The sequence below is a fragment of the Melanotaenia boesemani genome, chromosome 12 (assembly GCF_017639745.1).
Source record: "Melanotaenia boesemani isolate fMelBoe1 chromosome 12, fMelBoe1.pri, whole genome shotgun sequence".
Lineage (NCBI taxonomy): Eukaryota > Metazoa > Chordata > Actinopteri > Atheriniformes > Melanotaeniidae > Melanotaenia > Melanotaenia boesemani.
In genome coordinates, this window is record NC_055693.1 from 12,966,023 (window position 1) to 12,983,299 (window position 17,277).

Genomic DNA, 17,277 nt, shown 5'->3' on the forward strand with positions numbered 1-17,277 from the left:
GGTGTATAACTTTTCCCCAGTTCTTATCGCTATTATTATTAACAGTAAAGTTAGACTCTAATGTCTTTAAATTAGATTTGAATTTTGTCTTTATTCTATTCAAATGAAAGCACAGTAACTAAGAGAGTCCAAGACTATGCTTGTTACATGTAAGTTAAATCAGAATAATCGATTTAATATAAAATAAGACAAAATGTTTTTATTGTTGTTAGTATTAATGATTGTTAAACTTAAACTGTAAGTACACTCTGAGTATAACTGTTATGAGAACATAAGTATTATGAGTGTCATACTGGAAACAAGTAATCAAGCACCGTAGCGTTAGTCCGTTTAATCTACATACTGATATAATGGTTTTTGATCATAGATGTTGGGCTGTGAATAGCTTGATGCACTTGAAAACAATAAGGATAGTTATCTCTGTGATACTTTCCATAAAACTCCGATTCGGGATGTCTTTTTTTTTTCACCCCCCATTATCTTAAAATCAAGTTATAATAGTAAGATGGGGCTAATTTAAATAAAAAAAAGCACACCTATGAATCTATACCAGTTTGGACAATTAAAACAGAATAACAGTCCCATCATGACACCACTGGTGTGCTTAAGAGTAGGTAAAATAGTATTATAAACAAAACATTTCACACTGCATTTACTTATATTGCCAATTTAAATATGAAGTATAGTCCATTAAAGATACTAACACAGAAAATCTGTGTACAACGTTAAGCTAGAAATAGATGGTCTGCATTTATATAGAGCCGTCTAGTCTAGATGTCCAGTTAAAAAGCTTTACATGAAACAAACACACTCCTACAGGTTTTTCAGCCTATGCAGTTTTCCTTCTCTCACACACCATTAAACGCTTCAGAGCAGGGTGGGGCTCAGTGTTTTGCCCAAGGGCACTTCAACATGTGGACTTTGAAAGGCAGGGATCGAACCTTTGAACCCTCTGACTGGTAGACAGACACTCTGCCTCACACCTTGCATAGTTAAGTCATTTTTAATTATTATTACTTAGTTAAATAGTTTTTGACTACAGATTGCAGGAAAACACAACTTTAACATTTTCTGATTGCTGAGATGTGAACAGAACGATAGTGAAAATGCAGTCCACCGATCACAATGAATTAAATCTGTTGTAGTTTTCATGGATTATTGAAGAATTTCTTTGAATTTTTCTGGTTAAATGCAAGAAGGAGAAATTTAAAGCATTTTTATCAAAGAAGCAAAATGTCAGAAATGTTTTTCAATGTAATCCAGAAGATCCTTTTTTTCTTTAAACAAGTCACCTTTTGCCTTTTGAACGCGCCTTGTGATGTATCTTTTAGCAATAGTGTATAATTATTTGCAAATAGCTTATTTGGCCTCACTGATAGTTTCCTGAACTTTTTGTACACTTCTTGTGGGGTAATTAGTGAAAAATGCCTGAGCCATAACTGGACTAACCTGACTTATGAAATTTACTATTTTGAATTAATTGCACACTTGTGTTAATATAAATGTTATCATTTATGTAGCTATAAATTTTCTTTCCGGTTTCAGTGGAAGGTTATGGATAGTGATAAAGCTGCTGTTCAAACTGCATTTCTTTTCTAGCACAGTCATCGTCAAAGTTAATGATAAGGAATGTAGGCGCAAAATATTATCAGTCATTAAAGTAGGCTGTTTACTTTTAAAAACATTATTTTTTAAGTTAACTCTACTTGCCTAGGCTTAGATCTTTAGTGTGTTTAGCCTTAGTAATTGCTTATAGCAGTTTGCCTCAACAAAGAAAAAAATGACGGAGGGGTGTGGACAATCCACTCAAGATAAGAGAAAATGCTACTTGACCAGGAAGCAACATGAATCATGTTTTGTTAAGGGCATTTAAACCTATCACTAAATATCTTTGTTTGGAACGGAAAGCCGGCCTAATTATGTTACACACCAGCCAGAGCACTGGCTGCTCTGGATGCAACAGAACTTGCCACTGAATTTATTAGCCAAACCTTTCATGCATCATGCATGGCATCCTTTAGCCTTTTGGCACATGACATGTTTAGTGTACTCATGCAGTTGGTTTAAAATAATTTTTTAAAACACTCTTTAACAGGAAATCCTCTGAAATTTTTAAAATCTTGTCAGTGATAGTTCCTGTTTTTTTTTGCCGTATGCACAGCTGGTGTCCACACTAAATATTTTGCTTATTGTTTTTATATGGTCTCGTCTTTCTTTCCTATTACTAACCCCCCCCACCTTCATTACTATTGGAGCTAGTAGGGCTTTTCCCTGTTAATTGTCCCCCGTTAGTCATGTAGCCTGAGCTTACTCCATGAATTATGCCCACTTAATTTGATTGCTATGTGTGAGATAGTGTGTAAGATCATGGAGAGACTAAGAAAAAAGGACTTCTTGTACTGTAACATCTGAACTTTCTGGCGCAGCATGTGATAGTCTTTAGCAGAACTCTGGCTAGAAAAGTGTTTCTTTTTTCACATTTACTTTAACCTAAGCTATTTATTTGTCATGGGATATTTTTAACTAATGGTTTGTTGGAATGCAAAATAATAAGCAAAAAATTTTAAGGTGATTTTCACATAGGAAATTTGCATGTGAATAAGTTGCGTGTGTGTGCACATTTTATAGCACCCAGGGGTTAATGTGACCATCTCGCAGCCTTTGTGCTAAAAAGAGGTCAGAGGTCTCTGTTGTGTTTTCAGGATGACCTGCTAGTGACTATTAGCCATTGATAAATGTGATGTCCCACAAGTGTGCGGGCCGGACCCCTCCAAAGGGGGAGGTGTCACAACACGCCCCACACTAACCTCCAAGCCAACCCCACCTCAACCCATACATACACACACGCAAACACACATTGACACACACACTCTACCCTGCTGACAGGAGCACAAGGGGGCAGCTGCTACAGATGTCTAAGAGGGGGAGGGGAGCTGAGGAGACATCAATGGAGAGTCTCTGTAGGATGGAGTTCTCTGTGGGGCTTATTGTGTTCTCTAGAGACCAAGGCGAAGGAATATGCCATGTTAATATAGTAAGCTAATAGTCTTCTATACTTTGCTATATTTTGCTCTGTGTAGTTCTTTTTTTTTCTTTGGTGTGCTGTGTTGAATGTTCCTAAATGTTACACAAGTTGATATTTACTTAAACTGACTGAAGAAAAAGTCTTTCTATCCTGTTTCCCCTTGCTTTGTGTATGGATAATGGAAGGAAACACATACGTCTCACTTTGGATGGGATATCTTCATACATGAAACAACTTGAACTGATCTTAATTTCATTTGGAAAATTAAAAGACAAATCATTTTTTCACCCTGTTGATTTGTAAGGCCTCAATTATTTCAAGGAGAGACATAGAGAGCTGACAATGTGAGCCCCAAACTTGCTGATGGCAGAATTTGACATGAGAAGTGCAGATTGTTTGTCTTCTCTTGGTGCTTGGATGTTCATCCCTGCTTTAATTTTTTTATCCTTGACCGTTCTCTGCCCTTTTTTGCATTTTCAGAGCATCTTTTATTGATATTTTCTACACTTCGGCAATAAAGGAGGATTTGTCCTTGCTGCTATTACAGCCCGTTTCTCCATCCTTTGATGTTATGTAGTATCGTGTCTGGTAACGGTGTGAAAGGTTCATCTTTTGAGTCACACAGGAGAAGAGAGAACCAAAGAAATGTGTAAAACTCCTCATAGAATGGGAAGCAGCTGAGTGGAACAGTCAACCATGCACGCAAGTCATCTAACATGAAATCAAATTACATTGAACTAAAACTACCCCAGCATGGCAACTTTGCAGCCGGGTTAGCCTGCTGTGGCCAAACAGCATGATACATGACACTGTGGCTCTTGTTCAGCTCATCTACCAGAATACAAGGGAGAGCCCTACTCGGTCTCAACCCACCTAATGAAGAGATGCATTATGATGTGATTTCATTTAGGCTTGCAAAAAAAAAAAAACAGAAGCTGCTGTGGATAACAGAGCTGACTGAGTAGCATGGTTCATTTGTGTAGTAACATGTGACTTGTGTTTTCGTGAGTCATAAGGATCTCCTGCCTAATGGAAGGCAGTGTGTGCTCATGTGACTGTGACACAATGCAGGACGAACTGTATAGTATTCACTAGAGCTCAGCTGAGCTACTGGTTTGGCACCCACAAAGACCCATAAATACCTTGTTAATTTTTGCCACAGTGTAAGCCCAAATTTCTGTCCATGTCACTTTGGGATTTTGGGTGTAGAGGTTACTGTGCAATGTTTGAAAAATACAGTAGTTTCCTAGTATAGCTACTTGACTGCAGAGCTGGAAGTTATGCATAAGTGCGTTGTGGATATGAATGTGTGCATTAGTGCAAGCAATGTCTATGAGTACTGCATCATAATTTTCTCATGGTCATGGTGATGTTTTTCGCTGGCTCATCCCTGCCTCTCCACATGCCTGTTTAACAACACAGAGCTCCTCCTTACTGGCTTCCTGTCCAAACCAGTTTATCTGTAAACAAGTGTGTTTTTTTCCTCTCCACCCTATTGTCCACACTACAGCAGAATGCATATACAATGGGCGCCCTCTCTCTTTTCCAGTCTGCCTTTATTCCAAAAGTAGAAAACATTATGTGTTTTACTATAGCACACAGCGGTGTAAAAAAGTTTTCTGCTTGCTGAAAATCTTTAAAATGTCATTAATGTGAATGAAGAAAAGTAAATATTCTGGAAAAGAAGTGTAGGAATATTTGCCTCTTATCACTTGGCACACCTTACAACTGATTGCAGCTAAAGCCTTTTCTTGGGCACCCTCAAAGAGCAGGTATAGTATATGTGTTGTTATTTTGTATGCATTAGGTTAAAACTGTTGTTTGTCTTGCCTGAGGCACACTATTCTACTGTGGATGCGATAATAGTGAAATTATAGCTGCAGAGCTCAACCTGTGTATTTTGTTGCTACAACTTTTATACCAGAACTGTGCATTTAATAATACAGTGTTGCCAGACTGATTTAAAAACTAAGACAAATTAAATGTACCACAATTTACTCATGGAATGGACTCAATTAAGCTAGGCCCAAGTGCTTTTGAAAGGTATAGATAGCAAATCAATGAAAAGTTTTAAAAATGATGCAACTGAGAACTAAACCTAATTAAAATTAGAGAGGGCAATATGATGTCAGCGCAATTTAAGATAAGAAGCAATGTCCTCATTGAAACTGGGGAAAATAAGCCAACTCCAAAGGATGGCTGAGAGGGAGAAATGCAGCGTGAGCGTCTGTGTTTACTATCCCTTAGACCTCACTGACTCAGAGCATTTTTTTTTTTAATTATTATTATTATTATTTAATTTTTTCCTTTTTCTTCACTAGCATCAGTCAGTTTGCATCTCCCTGGTTTCAGGATTTACATGCTGACCTGATAATACATATAAACCAGATGTTACATGCCATCTTATGGCTGCAATAATGTGTTTTATTTGGCTGTCCATAGATTGCCTTTGATAGGCCTGTCAGTCTAAGATAAGAGCAACTGCCTGGATTGCAGATAACCACCCATTCTATAAATAAGGAAGACATTTTAAATAGACACTATAATAATGTTCATATCAAAGGCAGTAAGAACGGTATTTCAATATAGTGAGCAATTTATTAAAACCGCTCATGTATACAACATGCTATTACAAAGGCTCTGTGTAATGATTGCACATTTTGAAAAGTTCTCTCACCCACTTGTTAAAGAGATAAGAGGTATTAATAATCAGTTAGTAGAAGTGCAGTGGCAGACAGATGACTAATTGGTGTCATCTTGGTGAAACAATGTACTGTAACCCTGAGGATAAATACAACTCATTCCTGTTTTGATGTGGTTCAGACACGCATTTGTCATGCAGGTACAGCCTTTAAGCTTTCAATGATGTTTTGTAATTTAGATCCATTTGTATCTAGCAAGTTGAAATTTGATGCAGCATTAAGATATATAAACCACGTATAATAGCTTTATCTATGAAAAATGGCGTGGCCTAATAGGGTCACAAGGACATAATTTATCATATTTTTGGTTTCTCTCACTCTCTTATTGCAGTTGTATAGATTTTTGCGTGTGTTATGAAAGCTGGAAATTAGTTATATTTATATAGTCACTAGTAAAGATTCAGGTATTCATTTCAAATCAGCATTCTGGTTTGAATAACTTTGAACGTAAAGGTCTTTACGTCAGTTTTTCATGCAAAAGTACGTGTGGGTCTCAAAGAGTTAATTTGTCTCTGTCTGTTGATCGCTGCGGTGGGCTGCGACATCATTCGAGAGTGCATTTTCAGCGTCCAATCAGCTACGCGGAATCCACTTCGCATTTAGCCAATAGGGAGAATGGGAGGCTCTATCGAATTTGAATGAGGAGTGTATCTTTCGGCGCCATTTTCGAGTGAGCAGCGATTGCCTCAACAGCTGCGGGGAGAGGATGCTGCGAATGTAGAAAGCTGTCGCTGAGACTGAGGAGAAACCAAGCGGTTAAAATCAAACTGCGATTATAGAGAGGGAATCGCCTTATTTCAGCAGAAACACAGGTAATTGCAGTCAAATGTATTTAGATGTATTTTATTTGGGTCATTTTTAACGGACTGGAGGAGGGGAATGCGGGGGAAACAGAAGAGACCGACAGTGGCGGGGAGACGTTAGCCATTTGGCCAGTTTGCCAGCCTGTTCTACTAGCTGCTAGCTTGTTAGCTTAGCGTGCTAGTACATAGAGAGGGATTTCTGAGTTTGCTGCGCTGTAACGGTAGAGGGGGTGGGGTGGGGGAATGCGCTCATACAGCGGGTTTTATCCAGGAGGCGAGGAAGATTTATTCGAAAATAAATTAATAAATAAATAAACAACGACTAGATGAGAAATTATTTCATATTCAGACGGGACATAACTTTGATTTTATTTAATGAAAGTTGAACTATAACGGACTATTTATTTGGGATTGGAGCCCAGTTTTGAGCGGGAGGTGTAAAAGCAACCAGCCTCGAGCAGCGGAGAGTCGGCAGTGTCAACACATGCACACGGCACCTTCACAGGGTTGGGAGGGAAAAAATGAAAACGTTAGACCAGAACAGACACGGTGCCTTTTGTGGTAACTTAATTTTACCAAGCTTGTTAGCAAAGGCAGACATTTTGTCCGAGTTGGTAAATTGCATATGAGATGTTGCAAGCAGTTTTTGGAATGTGAATACCCGGTAAGTTTATCATTATGTTGCTTTGTTACCTTAAAGTCAGTGATGCCTTCAAAATTAATAATAATAAAAAATAATAATTATCAAACCTGTTTTAGTTCAATATCTTTGTTTTTAAGTTGTTGATGTTATTAGTGACAACTCGTTCAGTAACGTATCTTCGATGGCTGGTGACAAATGTAAAGCTTATCCACATAGTTGCTTTTTTTTTTATCGTTATCCGTTAAAAGATGCCAGTATCTGATCTATGTGGCTCTCGGCCAAATGTCAACAATCGTAGGGCGCAACTTCTGATTATTCAACTTTAGTAGCTGTCTCAAACCTTTGACGAATATCTACCACAGCCAGTTATGATACCATAATGTGCGATTAACATGAGTCTATAAAAACAAAAATCTTAATTTTTGTGCTGCCCTTTGCTCGCGGGTTTTTTTTTTTTTTTTTCTCAGTTTGTAGTAATTTGATGCAGACGACTCTGATATTGCTTTTCGTCTCCTTTTACCTTTTTTTCTTGTGGGGGAGACGTCGACGACACAGCAGTAAGCGAAGAGTGACTGAATGCACTTACTCATTCATTACTATTGTGGAACCTTTTGGGTCATTTATTCAGCTTTATGCATTTTTTTTCTTTAAACAAGAGCAGGACTACTTGACAAATAAAACATATGAGAGGAAAAGAAAGCCACCATATAATTGTGCCTCTAAACCCGCCCCTTCTACTTCCTTGTAGGTAGAGATCGTTTTAATGTGTTACATAATTTGAGGCCTTCCTATATTGTGTGTTGCAGTTATTCAAACAAATAAGTGTCCACATAGTACAATATATTGGTTACTGTAAACCCAGAAAATATTTTAGATGATAATGAGATATTTCAAGCACTTCGGTGTATTTTCCATGCATTGCCTTTTTCCCAAGGCCCACCACATCTGACAGTGTACTTACCAATAGCATTTTCTCCAGAATTTTTATTTTGTCATACATTCTGCTGCAGTAAGGTAATGAGTTTTACTTCCATTTCAAATATATATGCTGTGTTTGAATGAAGATCTGGCAAATAGCATAGTTTTCTTCACTGGAATGGCATATTGTGCCCTAACTGTAATATTTGGTGTAGAAATGGGGTGGCATATTCATTGTGAAACTGTTCTGCTCATCTAGAGAGATTTTGTTTATCATTGTGGGAATTTAGTTGAGAGAGAAATAAACTAATATGATGTGACTGAGACTTTTCATGGATTCATAGCAAAGTAAAGAGGTACAAGAGGAGGAAATTACTCTACAGCTATATCTGATGTGCCTGACTTGTAAGAAAACATGAATATGTGGGATCACATTTAAAGCACATTGAACATAGTGGTTAATGGTCAAAATGTGACAGGCGTGTGATTGTCAGCTTTTGGAGTAATGCACATCACATGGTGTAAACTATGGACAACTTAAAAGTTTCTTATTTATTTAATAGTGAAGCTGTGTTAAGTAACTTCCATGTGCCTGACTGCATGCATCTCTAATATATATTTTAAAAAAATCCCATATATATTTCTTAATTAATAATCAGGAAAATGTGTTGTGGTGAGGTCAGTTTGGACTACAGTGGGAGGAGAAAATAATTAGTTTTGTACACTACACTTGTGTTGCCTCTTAATAGCATTCAGTAGAAAGTATAACATAGACAGTGTTTTTAAGTTTCATTATCTCTTTTTATGATATGGCTTCTTAACCTTTTTTTCTTTAAATTAATTAACTTACGGTAACAGCCTATTTTGTGCTGAAAATGGAAGTAGACATGATGTTCTGCCAATGTGCCAATTCAGTCATTTAGTTGCAGATAGTTTATATTTGAAAGTCAAATGCTGTATGTTATTAATGAAAAAAATAAATCAATTGACTTTGTAGAGCTATTTAAAAAATGTACAAAAAAATAGATAAAGTACCAAATACACAAGTTCAAGATGGCAGCTTTTTAAATTAAACTAAGCAAGCATTACTGATTATTGTGTTTAAATTCAGATGTGGAAGCAGTATATTTTAAATAGAATTATTAAAATTATTTCGTCTGCAGAGAGTGTGCATATCAGTGAAGTTTCGTATTTGTAATGTCTAGAAGTGGGTGGGTTGTACTTTGTCAAAGTGGAATTTTACTATCAATAGTCTTAATATTTGTACTCTCACTTGTAACTTTGTTTTGGAGTATGTATCTAATCTACCTAAATTGGTTAAGAGGATTTTAGTATATGCAAATATTTTGAGAAAAGAGATTTGTACTTTTGCAATTTAACTTTTTTTTCCCTCTCTCTCTCCTCACTGTAGTGCCCACTGTTAATCTGCTTTAAATGCTACAGGTTTCTGTTTCCCCCTCCATTCTCTGGTATTTGGCTTTCCACTCTCTTTGTAGAGCACCGTTGTACAGTTTTAGGCTGTTAGCATGACATTCTGTGACTCATCATTCTGTATTCTCAGACCCCTCTGGCAAAATGGGCTCCCACCCCCATTTCCTGGTGAAACTGTGCCTCTCTTCTTGTACTTGTCGCATGTGTTGTAGCCAGACTGCAGAGAACCCCCACCCTTCTCTTCCGTCTTTCTGCACCACTCAGCACAAACTTTATAGTATTCAAATTTGCTGTGATGGGAACAGGTTTTCACAGGTCTTGTTGGTTATTTTCCAGGAGTTGGCCTTGATTTCAGTTCTGCGTCTCAGCAATATGTAGCAGAAGCTGTCAAATGGTCACTCAGTTTCCATACAGATATATTTCAAGTTATATCAGCAGTGTGTCTTAAGCCTCCAGTTTAGATGTTATCTTAGGGGGAGTATTTTGCATGATGTATTTAACCATACAGTTAGTTAATGCTGATATCAGTAGTGGCAGCAGTGCAGCAAATGAGGGTGCCAGGGCCTTGCATGCTTGTTTTGTTTTGCTTTAGCTTTGATTTTTCTTGTACACTTTGTGCTTCATCACTATAGTGCACAAAGCATTACACCTGTTTTAAAAATGTGAAATGTTTAGCAGAATGTGTAAGAGGTGCATTGTAAAGTAAATATCGGTTATATGGTTAACTGTTATGGGTTGTGTAGACATCACATTTTCTGTAAATCTGCTTATTTGAAAATTGTGCAATTTTTATGACACACCCAAACCCTTATAATTTGTTATGGACATTGATGAATTTTGGATGGTCACTGTCTAAAAATGTTGATTTATGTTTGTTAAGTTAGAAGTATTTCATTGATAGCATATCTCTTGCCCCTGCTTCACTCAAAAGTTTGCAGTTTTAAAATTAATTTATGTTTTATCTATTTGTTTGTTGTAGAGGTACTGTTGGACGTTGGCATGTTTAGAAGGATATCAGCAGTTGCAGTGCTGGTGAGTTATCTGTTTGATAATTAAATTTTAGGTAGTAATGTGATTACCTGCCACAGCACTGGCAGAACGATCTTGACATAGCGGGAGCATATCTGTTTACTACACAGTGTTTTTCTTTGCCACAATCTTTTTGTCAGTTCAGGTTGCCAGATCAGCCAAAAATATAAAAGTGTGTATACTTCAATTACAAAGTTTTCTAATGATCTAAAAACAAAAATTATAGTTTGTTTCCATCACTCTGATTTTTTTAATTAATTTATTTTTTTGTCTTTATTTCAACCCTGATGTGTTAAAAAAAAAAAAAAAAAAAAAAAAACATCACCTGTGCATGGATGTGTATAGAGTAGACATTTTCACAATTTGAGTGTCTTGTTTGGTCTGCTTTAAAAATGAAAACTAGTCTAAATTTATTGTAGTAATATCAATAGTAATATCACCATGTGTAGTTTTGGAATTACTGTTGCATCTAAGATTGAAATACTGATGTAGATTTGACACTATAAAGTGACAGTGCTGAAGTAAATAGTTAAGCATAGAAAGGACACAGAACAGCCAGTTCTGCGTTTTTTTTTTTAGCCTGAAGACATATTGCATTTTTATTTAATTATTATTTATATAAGTTCTGTTTATTTGATTGTTCCACCGCATAAAGTAAATGTTGACTCAAAAGCTTTAAGTTAAATTGAAAGCCTAATTTTTTGTATAAAATGTTGTGGTTTTGGTGTTTACAAAACACTTTTTTTATTTAATGTATTTTTTACGATATTCATAGGATTTATGTTAATATCTATTTTTAGTTTAATTTGAGTTATAATAGGTGTCCCTTTCAAAAATAGGTTTAGTCTGTAATTACTGCACAAGTTTATGGGTGTTGGATTCAACTTTTACACTTTGGCCTTGCTTCCTCTTTTCTTGAATATGTGAGCATGCACATGCAACATACACACTCACTTGGATCTTAGTGTCAGATTACCTCTTTGCTCTGTAAAAAGTAAGTCAACATAATGAAAGTGGTTGGCAGTTTTGTTAATGATTATTATTGTAATATAAAATGTAAAGTGTTTGTTTTTTTGTTTATTTTTAATTTTATTTTAAAAAATACTGGGCAAGTGTAAATCAAGTCCCTTGACCATACTTGTGAAGTTGCATCATTGTGTGCTACGCTGTCTGCATCCTGTTTATTGCTGCACTCTTTCTTTGTGAGGAGGAACAAAATTTAAAAGGGTCCAAATGAAGCAATTAAGTCCTGAAAAAGACTAGAAATTAATTTGTTGGGGACCATAGGGCTGTTTTAAAATGTATGGTTTACGTTGTTGAAGAAGTACAGTAGTTGTATGTTTGGATTAAATATTTCACCACATTGTGGACACAACTGGTGTATTTAAGTGCCAGAAACTGCAGCAAGTTCCAGGATTATCGTACCATAATGTACTAGAAGTGTTTAAATTTACTTTTACTCCAGTTTATTAATAAATTTTTAAAGATAAGTTCTACCTCTGTTGTAAGACATACTGTCATTAAGTCAAAATGGCAAATCTAGTCAGATTAATCACAAATTGCACCATATAGATTTCAGGAATGCTTATCCATTTATTATTTCTTATTATTATATAATATCAAATGTATAATGTTTTCCACTATTTAAAATAATTTTACAGTACAGACATTATGTACCTCAAGTGTGAAGAGTTTTTTCTCAGTCACACCTGGTAGTAAGTGGAGGGGACTATTGACCACAGATTGCAAGATCACTCACATACCTGCTATTGTTGTCCTGTGCCCTTAGTTGATGCGACGAGGTATGGCTGGATCTTCCAGGGAATCCCTGTCACTCTGTCAGTGCCTCTGCTTAACATGTTTTACTGGGTGTGCAAATGTAATGGGCTTTTCTTGGATTAACACATACCATTAGAGCACTACTGTTTAGTTTCAGAACAAAGCTGTTCCTTATTGGTAGCAACTCTTATCCACTAAAAAAATATATATATATATATATATATATATATGCTGCATTTAGACTTGCACCCCAAAATTAATAATTTGTGTAGCAATATATTTTTTTTTTTTCAATTATAACTATGGAAAAATTGGTATGGAACAGAGATAATGACAATGATTATTGCTGTACAAAATATTACCCAGTACTTTATATATTTAATCCTAAATTCTCATGTTGTGGCACAGTCTTAAATAGTATAAATGTACTAAGTTTATTTCTTGCCAAAGCCAGCACAATGATTTGGCAAGTCTAAAACCTGTTGTTTATTTGGCTTACACTCTAAAAGAAATGGATTTGTAATTGCAAAAGGATGTATTTCGTTAGGGTGCCACAGTGAACAGAGAAGGGGGGGGGGGGGGGGGGGGGGGGGGGGCATATCTATCATCGTATTCTAGGTGGTATTAACCAGTAATGTTTTTAACATGGATCTTTTGACGTGGATAGGTACGAAAATCCATCTGTGTTTTTTTTTTTTTTGTTTCTTTTTTTTTTCTCCCTTCTTCTTCTTCTTCTTCTTTCCCCCTCCTTAGGATGTCACTGCAAATCTAGACTGTGTAAAACACACCAGAAGAGGCGAGCCCAGACCACTTGATCTGGGGAGGTGATGGGTTGTCATGTCCATGTCCCTGAACCCGGCAGGGTGTAGGAGGTTACTTGACCTTTCAACCTCAGGGTCAGGTGACTCTTTGAGGTCATTGTATTGGGAGCAAGTGTCAGGAATGGGTTAAAAGGCAGAGCAGTGAAGGTGACATGTCTGGGCATGCTTCCTGAAAGGGGAGGGAGAAAAATAGGGAGAGGTTAGAGCCATTGATATAAACAGTTTTCAACAAGAGTTGTAAAGGAATGATTATCTTAAAAGGAAATGAGGCAACTTGTCTAATTTTGTTCCTCTGGATTTTTTATTTTATTATTTTTTTGGTGGGGGTGGCAGGGAAAAGTCTTTTCTTTCCATTTAGGCTTCAGTTTAATTTATGCTCTACTGTGTTACACATTTTAGCTAACACATGAGATAATTACATGGTCTAGCATGGATTTTACTCCCCAAAAATAATGTGTATACAAATAGAAATCTGATTTGTAAATTTAAATTAAATATGCAACTAACATTTATTTTTTTCTCTCTGCGCCCCCCTACATTTTTTGTTTAAACTGCTGTAACATGTAATACACTACATTCCACATGGTAAGGATTGTGGTTTTTTTGTTGGGGGGAGTTCTTTGTTTTTTTTTTCTCAACTTTTTGTGATCTCAGTGTTCTTTAGTCATTTTTGCCTGAAATCATTTGTAGAGAAGGTGCAAGAAATTTTGCAAATGGTGTCAAAAGTAATGCAAACAAATTTTTGGGGAATGGTAGATAGAAATTTATGAAGTGTAAAATGTTGGTTTTGTTAAAGAAGCACAGATTTTCTTATTAGAAAAAATTGTACTGTGTTTAGCTATACATACCTTTTTATTTATTTAATTTATTATTTATTTAATTTATTTCTTTGTCATATGGTTACACAACATCCATATTAAAAACACTAAGCAGTACTTATCGGTCCTCACCATATTCCCACCCCCCCTGCTAGTGTCTGTCAGACTGAACAACACTGACCTGCTTGTTAATGTCTGTTATCAGGAAAGGCATTTGCTTTGAGACAGAAAGAAATGACACATCCTATGTCTTTTAACTATGACTGATATGCCATGTATAATGTTGCCAGTTCAGTTGAACTTCTCAAACACACTTATCCCTGCTTCTCTGAGACTTCCCCAAGTGCATTCTCTTGAGTATTAACTAACAGAAAAATAATTTATCAGTGAAGCCATTGTGCGGCGATACATTATGTAGTGATATCAATGTCAGCAGAGCCTTTTTGTCTAACTGTTTATTTTTTATCTTTACATCCTTTTTCAGCTTCACTGCATATTATAACACTGACTTATGACTTTTTAGTTAATGTTAATTGAGACTGACAGTTGCTTTTATTGATTGTAATGTAATAAATTTAAGAATAGGGCCATTTTGTACTGTGACTATTTGAAGCAATGGCGCGCAAAGTTTAATAGTCATATTCTTGCAACTGTTTTTTGTTTTGTTTTTATGCAACAAAAACCAGTCACGTATCCTCTTCTTGATTGTCAGACAGTATAAATGTCTTAGTGCAGCTGACCAGCTGTTGTTGCTGTTAATGTTTATTTTCCTTCTATTATCCAGTTTTCCATGAGAAAAGTAAATACTAAAAGTAAATAACCTTTCTAAAGTGAGTGAATAAAATGGCTTTTTTTAGAAAGTGTTTGCATCTGAACTGTGCCAGTTTGAGGTTGTATGGAGGAAGAAAATATAAGATAAGAAAAATAAATGAACGACTTGTCTGTGCCTTATTGGAAGGGAAGTATGTTGGGTATGTTTTTAGATTCAGACTATCAGGTCCATTTCAGACTAGATCATAATGACAGGTCCATTGAGACCTCTAGTGGCAACACAATTGCTATAGCCAATCTCCTTTAAGATTATTACCAAGATAGGAAAGTTATTTTAACAAGTTTACATACATAGGACACAGTTTATTACGATTAAAATAATTTAAGGAAATTTTTAAACATTTTGCAACAAAAGTTGAGACAAACTTTATCTGGACATGATTTGGATCATGGTACTTTCATGTTCCTACTTGTGGGCTTGTAATTTATATATTTATTTTTTCGAATAGCTTTACCTGGCATTTCAGGTTTTAATTTGAATCTATTTATTTGACATGGACATGCACAGCTATACATTTACCTCAAAGGGAAATATTTTTGGTGCCAGGCTTTAGCAAAACTGCCAATTTCCACTTGCAGTCCCTGGACAGGTAGTTATTAAAACATAGTAAAAAAATAAATAAAATAATAATAATAAAAACATGTTATACCACTAAAAGTTTCAAACTCGCCCACATACAGACTACACACAAAAAACAATTTAATTAAGTGTGTACAGGTGATTTTGATGTTAGGGAATGGATGTCTTGATTAATGACGAGTAGTTTCTGGGAAGAACCCGGCAGACTGCTCTTACGTACGTCATTGGGACTGAAAATGTTAGCATATTATATAAACTACGTAGTAAAATGGATTAATTTGGTCTATAAGAATAGAAAGTATGCTGGTTGTCTTCTTGTTAAGAATGCCTTTTGTTTTCACTACGTTTTATATTTCATTAGTGTTGTAAAATTATTATGAACTCGTGTCAGCACAATCACATTAGTATACCATTTGCTGCAGTGGTTTTAAAATTGTCCAGGTTTTGCTAAACTTTAGAAAAGGTTTTTTTCATGCAAAGGGGTGACTTGTTCTGTTTCACTATTTAAGATAAATAATCTGCAAAACTACTTAAGGTTCTAGAGGACAGTCTCTTAACTGCTTGGCTCCTATGAGGGGAATCCAAATACAACATCATATAGTGATAATCTTAGTCAGCACTTTGACCCAGTGTTGTGGCAAGTTTGGGAATCCCCCCCCCCCCCCCCCCCCCCCCCCCCCCCCCCCTTGGTTCAACATGACAGTACCCCTGTGCATTCACTAGCATCCATAACGAAATATTTATCTGAGGTTGTTGTGGAAGAACATTACATGCCTGTGGGGAGGCTGACCTCATCCTCATCCAGCAGCTTTGGAACACTGAGCCAAATGTATTATCCAACATCAAAGTCCAGCTGAACATTGTAACTAAAGTGGTGCACCCAAGTTCTGAAAGAGTTGAAGCTTTTCAACTTCCATATGGATGTAAAAATCTGTTCATACATTTGAGCATGTTTTTACAGTGTTTAACAGGACCTTTGACAGAGTTCAGTCTAATAACATTAAACTGCATTTCCTTTGTGTGTTTCAGATGAAGAGCGTCCTGGCCTGTCTTCAAAGTGGATGGAAGAGTTAAATATGTCCCTGGTAATCGTCTGAAAGTCTTTAGGTCGATGGGTAATACACTATATTGCCAAAAGTATTCACTGCGCCATCCAGTAATTTAAATCAGGTGTTCCAATCACTTCCATGGCCACAGGTGTATAAAAATCAAGCACAGATGCATGCAGACTGTTTCTACAAACATTTGTGAAGGAATGAGTCGCTCTGAGGAGCTCATTGAATTCCAGCGTGGTACTGTGATAGAATGCCACCTGTGCAACAAGTCCAGTTGGGAAATTTCCTCACTCCTAAAAATTCCACAGCAGTCAGTGGTATCATAACAAAGTGGAAGCTATTGGGAATGACAGCAACTCAGCCACGAAGTGGTAGGCCCCCATAAGGTGACTGAGCAGGGTTGGCGGATGCTGAGACGCATAGTGCAGAAAGGTCTGCAACTTTCTGCAGAGTCGATTGCTACAGACCTCCAAACTTTATGTGGCCTTCAGATCAGCTCAAGAAGAGTGCAAAGAGAGCTTTGTGGATAGGGTTCCCATGGCGAGCAGCTGCATGCAAGCCATACATCACCGCAAAGCGTCGGATGCAGTGTAGAGACCGCCGCCACTGGACTCCGGGTCAGTGGAAACATGTTCTCTGGAGTGACAAATCGCGCTTCACCATCTGATCTGATGGAAGTGTCTGGGTAAGGTGGTTGCCAGGAGAACAGCGCTTGTCTGACTGCGTTGTGCCAGATAGAGTGGGGGTTATGGTTTGGGGTTGTGTTTCAGAAGCTGGTCTTGGCCCCTTAGTTCCAGTAAAAGGAACTCTGAATGCTTCAGCATACCAAGAGATTTTGGACA

At 36.7% G+C, this 17,277-nt stretch overlaps 1 long non-coding RNA gene across 1 annotated transcript; it reads left to right on the forward strand.

Annotated features, from left to right (window-relative positions):
- The first annotated feature begins 6,110 nt into the window (after positions 1-6,110).
- Positions 6,111-16,551, forward strand: LOC121650008. Its single transcript, XR_006012196.1, has 3 exons — positions 6,111-6,539; positions 10,502-10,554; positions 16,410-16,551. It is a non-coding gene; the product is annotated as an uncharacterized LOC121650008 (long non-coding RNA).
- The last annotated feature ends 726 nt before the right edge of the window (positions 16,552-17,277 follow it).